Consider the following 10430-nt stretch of genomic DNA (forward strand, 5'->3'; position numbering starts at 1 on the left):
GACAGAAAGTAAATCTTATCTTTCAAGAAAAAAAAATTCTGATCTTTAGGTATTTGCTTTGTGGAATCTGCTATTTCACCTTGCCTACTTTGCTTTTTCTTCTGAGGACCTCTTTCTATGTCAGATGATTTCAAGAACTGAAGACCCTAGTATAATGTCAAAATTAAGAAAAGATAAAATTTCAGTATTTTTTCCCCAATGATATTTTTGTTAAAACTAGAGCTTCGTATGCTTCTCTGGCTTTGGAAGCACACTTGAATAATGTTTTTTGGGGACACCAAAGGCATCAAAATCTTTTTTCTGAAACTTAATAAAAGTTTAAGTGGCATATAACAGCAGTATAGGAAATGGAAAGAGAGTCAGATATACTGTCTGAGAACAACCTGCACGAAAGTAGGAGATATAAATTCAAGAAATAGAAATGGATGTTTACTCCTTCCTTTTCTACTTCAGGAGTGGATTATTCGTGTAGTAGGGAGTGGGATGGAGTTTTTTAATTTATTTTTATTTTTTTTGACAAAATGTTTTACTATTAAATAAAAACCTTTGTATAAAAGTGTTACAGATCAAAAGCTATATTACACTTATTGATTCAAAGTCCAATTAAGCATTAAACTCTGAAAGGGTACAGCAACAGGCTATACACTGGACACACAAACACTTAAAATTCCACTTCTACCATATAATGATTTATGTGAAAGGAAATAAAAAGACAAAATCTTTTAACAACCCAAATTTTCCAAACAACAGGCTGGGAATGTAGTTCAGTGGAATATGGGCTTGGCCAGGAACAAGGTTCTGGATTCTAATCCCCAGCATCACACAGACAGACTCCAAGTAAGTACCAATTTGCATAACCTCTAAACATTTAAAGCTTCCCAATTACATATCTAATAAGGCTGAATCACAATTTAAGATTTCAAGAAATCTGCCCATTAGAAACTACAGTGGCAGAGATACTAAGTTCAAAAACCATTGAAAGTTACTCATCTCTGAAAAGGCACTTCTCATTGTTATAAAAAAGTGCTTAAAACCTGAACAAAATCCCTGTACACAGCAACACCCAGGGATAATATAAGGAACTGCAAAGAACAACAGATTAGTTATTATCAAGTTTCTAAAAACTTTTACAGCAAGAATTTTTATCAGACTACTCTGAGGTTTCCCCATCCTAAATTCCCAGAATTTCTCTTAAGACAATTGTTTTAAGTAGTGCAGTGTCATGTTGCCCACAGACCTTTGGAAGATTGTAAACAGGATGCACCACGTCACTTTAGGGTGGAAGAAATCAGAGGCAACACAGTCTCAACTGTGACAAGTTATATAGTAACCACAATACATGGGGTCTTCTCATGAGAGGCATTCACAGTAATGTACTGCATGTCCCAACAATTACCTAGTTTTCCCACATGGTTCTAAGATTTTCATGCCTTGATTCTGTTAAAAATGTCAATTAGTGTGAACATTAAAGTCATAACCATTGTTTTTGTATAAACAAGTTAGAGGGCTGCTCTCTGGGAACTCGACAGAACAGTTAATACTTTTATACTGTGTTTTCAAGTGCTCAGGGTTTATGGGTAAAATAAGTGCTCGGATTTCAGGGCTATTTCAACACCAATTAAATCAAATATGCTTTTAAAATTCTCATTTAAAAAGAATTCTGCAACTAAGTGACTAGAGAGGACTCCCGGAAAAAGAGAGAGGAGCTATGTGATGGGGTAAAGGGGAAGCAGAGGAGAAACTACAGGAGAGTGAAGTGTAACCAGCCAGGTCTCCCGTAAATTTCCAGAAACATGTGCCAGTCTAATGAGATGAACTTGACTCTAGTTTCCCATAAAGCAGACTGATCGTCAAGATTCTTAATCAATGACAAAACCGAGAACTTTAAGGGCGATGTGAGAAGCAGAAGGCCAGCATCTGGTGGGTATTACGCTTGCATTTCAAATTCCTGTTTCAGGCTTTTCAAGTAATCATGAACACTCCCAAAGCCATGATACTTGGCTAAATACACAAGGACTCCAGTTGCACACCGTCCAACTCGTTGGCGGCAGAAGCTGCAGTTGCAGATTCCTCGACAAGGTGGGCAATGCCAGTTTGGATTTAGCAAAGCATCCTTGACCTCTTCACCTTCACGATTTCGAAGGCAGGGACCACAGAACTGGCCTTGAGTGCCCCAGCAGCCTAGGTTTCTGCAGTTTGTTTTGGTATCAATGGTTTTCTGTCCGCACTGATGACAAGTAGGTCCCAGTGAACGGTTCTATATCTTCTCTCGAGAGTTGCTGCAGATGTTCCCCAACTCATCCTCTGTGATTTCTTCCCCTGGGCGAATTATATGCGGAAGGGTCATGGATCCTGGGCGCCGACTTCTGGGCCTATCATCATCGTTCATGTATCTGTCCACAGTTTTCCTCTTTCTCACCAGCATAAACTTATCATCTTCCTCTTCTTCCTCCTCCTCTTCTGTGGGAAGAGCACTAAGGGACCCCAAGATCCGGGACCTTGACCTAGACAGAGGACTCCAGTCAGAGCTCTCCGGGTCAGGGTTCCTCCTGGAAGCCACACCTGGGAATGTACGCCTTCAGGGTGTCTTTGACTCATTTACTGATCTTGGGCCTGGGAGGGAACATCTTCCAGGAAAGGAACCAGGGAAGCTTTCTAATTCTGACATGAGTTTTGCAAACATTGCTTTGTTCTGCTTTATATATGTAAAGCCCTTTTCTCAAGAAAGTTCATGCCACTTTCATCTTCTGAATCAGAATCGGAGTCAGTAGTGAAATTTTCTGAGGGCTTGGGGGGTGCTACTTTTTTGTTGGCTGCACTCCTGGTGTTTCCTGCTGGGAACTTCATCGCCACCCTGAGAGGTCCAGAAAGTCTGTACTGGCTGCGGGTCCTATCCTGGCTGCGGGTCTTACAGCCTTCCTGGTTTGCCTGCGATCTTATTCCATCTTGTATCTCACTCTCTGAGAAACCGCCAAATGATTCATCAACCAAGTCAGCATGAAAAATACTGGCCAGTTCGTTACTGACATCTGGCCTGAGTTTCTGTAAAAATCCACAATGGTCTAACACATCTTGCACCTCACTTTCTGAAAAGCCGCAGAAAGATTCATTGTCAGAGTCCTCATAAAAATAAAACCATTTGCCAGTTCCTCACTGATATCTGACCTGAATTTAGGTTTCGTGTTTGCAAAATTATCAGAAGCAAAGCTGTCACAGAGGATGACGAGGTTTCCATGGAAATCAACTTCATATATCTGAATTGCTTTAAATTCTTTACTCTGAGATCCTTTTGCAGCACGCAGCAACCCTCCATGCTGTTGGCGGGCACCCAGACTGTGCTCCTAGCTCTTGAGCGAAGCAGCCACGCGCCACGGTCCCACAGAGGAGCTGCACAGGGAGCCGAACTGCTGGCAGGAGGGGCGCGCAAACCTGGGCTCCAGGATGGAGTTTTTTAAACTGCTCTATATTATCTGTCCACAGACCAAATTATGCAATATGTCACTACCATTCTCCACTAGTATCCTTAAATTCCCATCCACTTCATAATAGTCAAAAACCTATTCTTAAAAAAGAGGACCTAATAAAACCATAACTATTAAGGCTGAAATGTCTATTTATGTAAAATATGATTTAGTTCACTTTTTCACCACTGTGGTAAAAAAGATCTAAAAAGAACTAATTTAGAGGAGGAACAGTTTATTTGGGGCTCACAGATTTAGAGGTTTCAGTCTATAATTGGCTGACTCCATTGCTCTGGACCCAAGATGGGGCAGAACATCATAGTGGAAAGGTGTGGAAGAGGAAAGCAGCTCAGGACTTGGCAGCCAGGAAGCAGAGATTGTTCCACTTACAAGGGACAAGATAAACTCCAGAGGCCCACCCCCGATGACTTACCTCCTCTAGCCACACCAGTTTATCCATTCAAGTGGATTAATACACTGATTAGGTTGAGGCTCTCACAAGCAAATAATTTCATGTCTAAACACTTTTGCATTGTTTTACAGATAAGCTTTTGGGAGACTTTGTATCTAAACTATAACATACTACCAAAGTTATTTTTATTTCAACTGAAGAAAAATTATTATTGACTGATACCTAAATATACTTGTTGCTGCTGGTACACATTCAATATAAATGATGATGTTGGTGCTGATGACAATAATAACAATCACGGGGACAATAAATGTTATCTCTATCAGCAGGTAAATCCTGACTCCCTTCCAAAGAATTATGGGCTTCCATTAGGCCATTTAGACAAAGCTTGGTTTGTGAAGTAGTACAGGGTTGAGAGAGAAAATTGTGTGTGTATTTGTTAATATTCCTGTCTATGTTTTGTTAATCATTATGAAATATGCTCTCAGCATTTAAAAATATTTTCAAAGAAAATTATTTTTGTTTTCCAAACCAAACATAACTCTTTTTGATTCTTTAGATCCTCCTTTGTTTTTAAAAAAATGTACCTGTAGGTGTCTCCCTAAGTTCAGAATTATTCTGTTTCTCTATTTGAAATGGTGTCTGTCTGAGAAACCCATAGATTCTGTAAACACTCTTAGGAAAAGTATTTCTGTTTAATAATCTGGACAGATGCTCCTAATATCATCTTTTGTGATTTTGTTCTGTGGTCAATAAAACTAAACATTGATAATTGCTGATGTGTTGTGCTGCCTGTTGTTGGTAAGATTTGTTCATTAGCAGTGAAACTAGAATATAAATTAATATTGAATTTTATTCTGTAAATCAATTTCTAACCCACACGGACTCATTTTAAGTTCCTAATTTTTTTTTATTAGTTGCTTAAGAGAATACAATGATCTTGATAAATCATACATTTGATTCAAATAATTCTTTATAACCTAGTTTCCTCTTTTGCATTTACATCTCTTATTGTTTTACTGACTTTTTCTTACTATTGACCATGAGATTAGGACATGATATTTAGGGAATATAACCATTAAAAAACACAATAAACAAGTACCTTTGTCCTTTCTTTAAAATGGGAAATGCAGGATTTAACAACTCCCTTCAATATTTTTTATACAGTTGATTCTAAGATCACAGATAAAAATGTTATTTAAGCTAAATGCTTGACTTCATGATAATCTAAACTTTAATTGGTTGACTGCCTTTTCTTAAATTCCAGTATACTGTTACTTTTGAAAATAAAAACATGGAGATTTTCCTGTGTTTTTGCAGAGCCACTCATGTATTACATATCTATAGCAACAGACATATTCCCTATTCAATTCTTTCTGTGAGTGAAAAGCTGTGCCTCTAGCTTGCTGGAGGAGGTCTAGGAGTAGAGCACAGTAATGATATTCTCAGGTTTTCTGAGCCATATTCACTGAACCTCAAGCATTCTGTTCCATGGTCTCCTTGAGTTCTTTCAGTCTCATCAGACCACTGATCATCAGAGCAATATTAGTGACAATTTTGTGCCAGACAGAAAGGCACTAGGCTGATGGCCCTTTTTGCTTCTAACATGCTCTTTATGGTTTAGGGCATCAATGCTTCCAAAAATGCTGTTTAAATTTGCAAATACACCTGAGAAAAGCCCAAGACTACCATGAGTAGGTCATTTTAATTGAATTCTAAAAACACTGACAAGAGAGTCATTGCTAATTGTGCATAGGTTATGAACTATCCAACTCCAGAGAGCCACTTTCTTTGTCATCACGCACTGCATACATTGTGCTGCCATTTTCCATCATAATAAAGTGATAATAGAGTATTTCTCTAATGTTTATTATAAGTATTAAATGAGATAATGCATGTTACCTCTTTAAACTCTGCACCATACAAGCAAAGCAAAATAAATGTTTGCCATAGAAATTACTCTTATTATTGGACTTATGAAAGCTTCACTTGGAAATAAAACATACATACATACGCAGACTACCTGGTTCTTTCCCTTGAGGAGCTTGTAGCCAGTTTGCAGGACATAAACTTATAAAAGACTGTGACTTCACGCTATAAAGGAGGTCTCCACAGGGCTGTGAAAACACAGGAGTTGGTAATTTTCTCCTGTGGGACAATTAAAGCTTCAAAGAAGAGAAAACATCTGGAGCCTAAATAATGAGAGGAATGAAGTGGAAGAGGAGAGTATGTGTAATAGGTTTGTGGGAGCAGTGTGCTCAGGGAAGAGGGAGTCGCTGATGTCACAGAAGCAGGGATGTCATGAAAGGAGAAAAGGTTGAAATCCTGGAAGAGGGTTTTTATCATTTATTAATTTTACAATGTAAATTCTTTTTTAAAATGTGTTTCATCCTAGTATCTTGCTGATTCAGAGTAAAACATAAATGTATATTACCAATATAGCCAAATAACTGTTTGATTTTTAAGATCTGGGCATTCACATTTTTTTTCCTCTCACTTGCTTTCTCTAGCTCTGGTCTCTGTAATGATAACAGCTTTCTCAAATGCCAGTGACACAGGTGACATTTTGCCTGTTTCTTCTTCTTCTTCTTTTTGTTTAGGATCCACTAAAGCTTTTGTGATTAGGGAGCTATTTCTTAAGTTGTGGCATATGATTTACCTGCTTTGGAAACCCTTCTGATTTCTTATTGAAAATAGTTAGCTCTGATTAGACCCTTAATTTCAAACCATTTCAGCAGCCCCACATTTGAACCTAGGGTCATGGTACTAAATCTGAATTACTGGTGTGAGAAAGAAAAAGTCCAGTTGTCCATTTTAAGAATATAATATTTAGCTTTAAATGCAAAAGGACTTGGGATATAAGAAATGCAGCTGGAGAGGAGAGCAGAATGAAAAGTTACAAGCAGTTAGCACCCGAGTGTGAAAATTAATAGCACCATGACAATCAGGAGGTGAGAGGGAAGGGTCCCCACACGACCAATAAAGATAAATTGCATGTGTGCCAAAAGACACTAAATCCTGGCTGACTTTCCTGACATAAGAGAACAAAAGGAGGTGGGGGCAACTAAAGGCATGTTTCTTTAAATAACCCAATAGAAGACATTAAAACCTAGGTAATATCTGGAAACGATTGTGCACCCCATACTACTTGGCCAATGAGCCACTGGGGGAGGGATCTTGTGCTCTAGGGGATAAAACAGTAGTTGTACCCAGTCTGTGTGTTTCTAACCACTAGGCCCCAGATCTTGCAAGACCATCATTAAACTAAATCCTGGCTTTTTGCTGTATCTCGTATCTCTTAGTTCATTCTTTAAGCTTGCCCAGGGGAGCGTATTTCTCATAATTGGTCACAAAGGCATCTGATAAGGAGTTCACTGGCAAACCATTCCATTGAGAAGGAAATAGGCTTGAATGCATGTGCCTTTTATAAATTGGATCGATAGCTTAATTCATGTACTATGTTTCAGAGAGATGGTATGTGCAACAGGACAAAGGACTGAGACAACCTGTGTTCACTACCTTTTTAGGTAAGAAAATTTAATCACTTCCTATTTGAATTGCCCAAACAGAAAGACATTTCTCCCAAAAAACTAGTTTTTTTTTTCTTGACTAAAATACTTATTTTGATCAAGTGAAAAATCCAGGAGCAGAAAGGGCTTATTTTTTTTTAATCTCAAAATTCAAATGCTCTTTTATAATTTTCAAAGTGTCAGACCTTATTATATAAGATATAATTCTATGCCCATGAGGCCATTCTATACTCCCAGTTGCTGAGAATCCAGCTAAGAATTCTTTCACATTAAAGTGTTAGCAAATCTGTGTGTGAGAACCACTCTTCTTACCTACAGGTTATTTCTCTTCCAGTTAGTAGAAAAAAAAATTAATCAACTACTATGATCTCAGAGATGTCACCAAAAATATCATTTCCTGAGTTCTAACTTGTGTTGGAAATTTGATTCAAGCAGACCATATCTTTAATTCCAATTAGAACTGAGAACAGTCTAACTATGGGAGGTGAGTTGACTGTTCATATTAGAACATTTTACACCTCTGTATTTTGATCTAGAGAGATTGTAAAGTGGCTGAGGATGTGAAAAGGCAATTTGTGTGAGTCATAATGGGATAGAAGAGAAAGTTGGGGCTTTTTTTTTGGCAATGTATTTTTCTGAACAGTGGGAAATTGGCAGTAAAAATGTTCTTCAGTCAGCTCTGCACAGCTTAATCTCTTATTCACTCTGCCACTCTGCTTGCTACCAAAGGAGACATGGCTTTACTGAGTCCAAATTTGGTTCGAGAAGCAGGAGAGTCCAATATATGTGTGATAAGACACTTCTTAACAAGAGTGTCAACAGGAACTCTGCAGTTCATAGGGTACTAAGAATGGGAAAAGACCACTGTGTAAGAAATGCTACGTGCACATCTCTGTAGACACGTTTTCTCTTTCAAATTCCTGTTCTCTGCAAATAACTTCACATTTTTTTTTCGTGTATGTGCCTATTGGTATGTAGGTGAGCTGGAAATATTGCAATTGTGGGAACTAATGGGTACAGTGCCTTCTATTTTCAAGATTTGGATTCCAATGTGAAAGTGAATTTCCTTTTTTTTTTTTTTGTCATTTTGAGCATGCTTTCTCTTAGGTGTTGTATACCTTGACATAATATTCCAGTTCAACCTTGTGAGCCCTATTGAGTTGTGGAAAAAGCATGGATTTTGGCATTGGATTGATGAGGTTTTTAGTTGTATTTCAGCCTCTTACCAGCTTGTGGATTCTGGGAAAGTTATCTACTTGTTTCACTGAGCCCATTTTTCTTAATACTTTAATGTTGTTCTTAAATACTCTTTATATGAGTATGTGTCTCACGCAGGGTAAACTGAAGAAATGCTAGTTTTACTTCCCTTGAGGAGAGAGAAAAAAATCTGGGCTGTCCAATAACACAATGGACAAAGTTTTTCACTTAAAGAAGAAAAATGAAATCAGATTTTCCATTATCTATTGACTACTAAATATCTCAGAGGACCCTCGTACATAAGATATGATATTCATTTAATCAGTTTCCAAGGTGTGGATTTGTGATATACAAGAATCTACACCTGCTCATCCAAAGTAAGTTCTGCAAATGGATTTGATTTGAGTCACCTTGTCACTTTAGAAACAATATCATAAATATAAATGACAAAGTCCCAAGGAAAGGCAACAGACCTGCCACTTTGCTAGCTTTTCACAAAACCTAATTTTCCATGCAATCTCGGGTGCATTAAAAAAAATAAAATGTAACATGAGTGTTGAAAGGTGCTTCCAGATGGTCTTTTATTAGCTACTCAGAAGGAAGCTGCTTCCTTTCTCTATCAACAGCACACATCACAACCTCACTTTCACTTTCCTAGTAAGCTTTCATTGTTGCATGACATGTTAAATGACACTTGAAGGACTTGTCCCTGAAATATTAGTAAATGGGACCACAGATCTGAATTTACTTGATTTACTAGGTCAGACAATGCCAGTGAATCTCCCTTCATCCCCTCTTTTTCATTATTTTTTCTTTTGACCTCTCTTATTTAATATAACGTACTGCTATGGGCCAAGCTATATGAGCAATGACCAGACAGACTCCATTTTGCCCTGAGATTCCACATCATGTAAGAAATGTTTCTCCCAGGGAAAGCCCCACCTCTGTACCCACCACAGTTGCTTGCCATAACCTGTTTGGCAACACAAAATGGCAATTCTTATACAGTGTAAAAGAGTTCTCTCTTTGGTTCTCATTTTTCTTGGACAAAGTACCCTGTCAGATATTGTTTAGGTGTTAGTAACCATTCTTTAACTTATACACAAATAGGGACTTTTTGGCCCACTCTGTTTTCTGCTTATGATTTTAGATCTCATGATGTTTGTTTATGATTTTGAATCATAGCAATAGCCACTTATGCTTTAATATGGTTTTGGACTATAATATGGTGTACTCAAACCCTGGGAGAGGTTCAAAGGGTGTAGACCTGTTGCCTACCCTTTGGCCCACCAGCTGGTGGATCTGGACAGCCAACTGGTGAATAAAATCTCCGTCTCCTGCTTTAAGATGGACTCAGTGATTTATTGCACCCTTACCTTAATAATATCACAGAAAAACTTTAAAAATAAATTATTGTTTAAGAGTTTATCGAGCTGAGCACATCCTGACTGTTCAAGACTAGAAGTTACTTTTTAAAGACAGAACTAGTTCATTTATTTTACAACAGAAGATGGGGGTCATTCCTATTCTCACTTTAATGAAAAAAAAAAAACTCTTTGCCTGTTTTCCATGAATTTCCTTACATTTCCTCTGTTTTTTCTACTTGCACCACTTTCAAAGTGATCTTCCTAAAGTAAATTAATTCAGAGTTCCCTAGAGGAACAGATTTAAGAAGTAGAAATCTAAAAATAGGGAGAATAGTTAGGGTTTAATAAATATAATTTAGGCTAAATTCTGGACAGACTTTAGATTATGACATGTATTGTGTTACATGATTATTAAGAATGTGAGGGTCAGGTCTGGTTAAGACTCCATAAAGATAAGATGAAT

The 10430-nt window shown here is 37.7% G+C and overlaps 1 pseudogene; it reads right to left on the reverse strand.

Moving 5' to 3' along the window:
* Nucleotides 1-1871: 1871 nt before the first annotated feature.
* LOC101967909 (cell division cycle-associated protein 7 pseudogene) lies at nt 1872-3313 on the reverse strand (annotated as a pseudogene).
* Between the last annotated feature and the right edge of the window lie 7117 nt (nt 3314-10430).

Source organism: Ictidomys tridecemlineatus, chromosome 8 (genome assembly GCF_052094955.1).
Source record: "Ictidomys tridecemlineatus isolate mIctTri1 chromosome 8, mIctTri1.hap1, whole genome shotgun sequence".
Classification (NCBI taxonomy): Eukaryota; Metazoa; Chordata; class Mammalia; order Rodentia; family Sciuridae; genus Ictidomys; species Ictidomys tridecemlineatus.